This window comes from Lissotriton vulgaris, chromosome 1_1 (genome assembly GCF_964263255.1).
Source record: "Lissotriton vulgaris chromosome 1_1, aLisVul1.2, whole genome shotgun sequence".
In the NCBI taxonomy this organism is placed as follows: domain Eukaryota; kingdom Metazoa; phylum Chordata; class Amphibia; order Caudata; family Salamandridae; genus Lissotriton; species Lissotriton vulgaris.
In genome coordinates this window covers 280,838,880-280,842,218 of record NC_141685.1, presented here as the reverse complement: position 1 = coordinate 280,842,218, position 3,339 = coordinate 280,838,880, and the positions used below count along the sequence as shown (strand labels likewise).

Sequence of the window (3,339 nt, the reverse complement as noted above, 5' to 3'; positions counted from 1 at the left end):
CGACATTTGACCCCAATCTGTCATGGCCGCTTGCTAGCCAAATATCTTCCCGGTTTTAAGTCTTTCAACCAGATCCAGCATGGACGCCACGCCTCTCATTCCAGTGACGTCCAAACTAATGGCGAGCCATTCTAAACCAGTGAGGTGTTTGGTTTGTCGGATCTCAAGCAGGGCGTGGCCACAGTACTAATATTTGCATATATTCTGTGCAATGCCATGACTTCTTTTCTTTGTTTTTCTTTGTTAAATTGTCAATAATAACTTATTTTAGTACCCTCAGATCTTTTACTCCTTTCCATTTCAATCAACAATTAATATATTATAGTGGACCTATTAAAATTAGGTATTTTTTAGCGCTACCACGTGAAATTGCACTTAAGATATTTTGAATAGCTCTTTACTATTTGTCTAGAAGGTTTCTCATAAAGTGAAGCCGCCACATCACTGTAAATGAAAGATATGAAGAAAGTCTTAAGGTCTGATCTAGAACGGTTGGAACGCTGAAGAATGATATTGTGTCATTAGGATCTTGATATGAAACTCATTTTAAAAAGTAGTGGGAAATGATGTCACGGTCCATTAATGGATGTCTTATTATGCTACTCAATAGTGGGTGTTGCCAGCAGATTTTATATAGACGAGTACAGTGAGGTTCGTTGTTGATTGCCGAAAAGTGCCCAATTAATTTTAGCTTGTTTTGTTAACTGGATTTTTTAATTCCAGGTTACCTCCGTTCTAGATTTGCTGCTAATTAGAATGCTTTGCGAGAAGTTGTCCCTCCAGCGGTAAATAAATGATTGCAACGAGCTAAAAGTTCAACAAAACCCACTTGCACAGTGTTAAGTAGCGGGCCCTGGGCCCACTGGCTAAAGAGACACTGACACTAGTGACATCACAGTCGAGGTGCGAAATATGGATTCCGCGAGGGAAGTCCGAGGCCGAGTAACAATTTACTAAATATCTCTGGAGGAGCAAGAAGAGGTGCAGTACCACTGGCAGTCCCCAGAGGTCCCTGTAGAGTCTGAATAGGGCTGCACGGACACAGTACCGCAGGCTGTCCCCAGAGGTTCCTGTAGAGTTCTATAGCAGCAACTACACTGGTTATCGCAATAAAGGCCAGCTCTCTGCTTTGAAATATATATATAGATATATATATATATATACACATATATATATATGTGTATATATATATGTATATATCTATATATATATATATACTAGCAGCCTGTCCTGACGTTGTCCAGGTATGAATTGCTGCGGGCCAATAGTATATTGTTTCGTAGGATTTCATTTTGATAGCATTTCTTATCTGTGACAGGCCTGTGAAACGCTCCGATTCACAGTGCACTACTGATGCACTTAAGAGTGCGCGTTTAGTAGTGTGTGAACTCGAGTTTCCCTACTTTATGTTTCTTGCAATATTATATAGCGCAAACTCGACAACATGGCATGAGCACAATTTACATTACAGAAGAACACATTGATTTGTGGTAGGCACCGGGAGACAAAGCGATTTGCCTGGAATCACAGGATGTTGAGCTGATGCCGAGATTCGAACGTAGCTCCCCAGCTCTAAAGTTCGCAATTCTAGAACTTGTGGCGGGAGGTGTGTCTAAAAGTGTATGTCGGTGCTGGCCATCAATGAGAGAGACCTGTGCATTTTTCCAATTGGTGGTGAAAAAATATGAGTATGTTGCTGGAGATGTGGGCCGCCGTGCCACCAATATACTTACGGGGGAGGGTAAACACCCATTATTCCGCACATTTCTTTCCGCATACCATCACTCTGCATACTTTCATTACGAAAGTACCATGACTCCGCAATGCCATTATAACGCATGGCATTACATTTTATATGCTTTTACCACGCATACATTTACAACGAAATTCGTTGTAAATGCATGAATGGTAAAAGCATGTTTTTTTAAAAATGTTTGGATAAGGCAAGTATGGGTATAGGGGTATATGTTTTGGGGTACTGAGGTATATGTTTTGGGGTGTTTGGGTATTTTAATGGTCCAGATATAGTTTTGGGTTAAGGAGTACAGGGGTATTTTTAGGGTTCAGGTGTAGGTTTGGGTTTTGGGGTACAGGGGTATTTTAAGTGTTCAGGGCTAGGTTTGGGTTTTGGGGTACAGGGGTATTTTTAGGGCTCAGGGCTAGGTTTGGGTTTTGGGATACAGGGGTATTTTAGGGTTCTGGGCTAGGTTTGGGTTTTGGTGTACAGGGGTATTTTTAGGGTTCAGGGGTAGGTTTGGGTTTTGGGGTACAGGGGTATTTTTAGGGTTATGGGCTAGGTTTGGGTTTTGGGGTACAGGGGTATTTTAGGGTTCAGGGGTAGGTTTGGGTTTTGGGGTACAGGGGTATTTTTAGGGTTCAGGGTGTGTTTGGGTTTTGAGGTACAGGGGTATTTATAGGGTTCAGGGTAGGTTTTGGTTTTGGGGTACAGGGGTATTTTTAGGGTTTAGGGATAGGTTTGGGTTTTGGGGTACAGGGGTATTTTAGGGTTCAGGGGTAGGTTTGGGTTTTGGGGTACAGGGGTATTTTTAGGGTTCAGGGGTATGTTTGGGTTTTGAGGTACAGGGGTATTTATAGGGTTCAGGGCTAGGTTTTGGTTTTGGGGTACAGGGGTATTTTTAGGGTTTAGGGATAGGTTTGGGTTTTGGGGTACAGGGTAGATTTATAAGGTTAAGATGGGTTAGTGTTTAAGGGTGTTGGGGTATTTTATAGAGTAAGGGTGGGTTATGATTATGGGGTGCAGGGGTATTTAAAGTAGGGTTGGGTGGAATTGGCGCAAACTTGGTACAATAAATCCGCAATATTTCGTTCCGTCAGATTTCCAAATATTAAAACAGAAACCTCATATATTCAAGGTAAAATAACAAGTATTTCAACATGCTAAAATGCATATAGTAATTTCACAAAAGTGAAATTAGCTTCCAGCAAGCAGTGAGAGAGGTGATGATTTTGAGATCAAGCCCCTGCAAACCATTATGGGACGAGATTAGCAGTGGGAAGTGGATATTATAGTATCCAAATAATTCTACAAAGAGCTGCAGTTCACCTCGTTCTCGCCAGTTGTCCCCAAGAGGCAAATGCAATAGCATTTAAAATATTATACATCAAGCTGCAGTTCACCTCATGGTCCCTAGATGTCCCTGATGAGGCAAATGCAATAGCATTTAAAATATTACACATCAAGCTGCAGTTCACCTCATGTCCCTAGATGTCCCTGATGATGCAAATGCAATAGCATTGAAAATATTATATATCAAGCTGCAGTTCACCTTGTCGTCCCAAGATGTCCCTGATGAGTAAAATTCAAAAACATTGAAACCC

At 41.4% G+C, this 3,339-nt stretch overlaps 1 pseudogene; it reads left to right on the top strand.

Moving 5' to 3' along the window:
- The first annotated feature begins 387 nt into the window (after positions 1 to 387).
- LOC147746988 (U7 small nuclear RNA) lies at positions 388 to 438 on the top strand (annotated as a pseudogene).
- Positions 439 to 3,339: the final 2,901 nt, after the last annotated feature.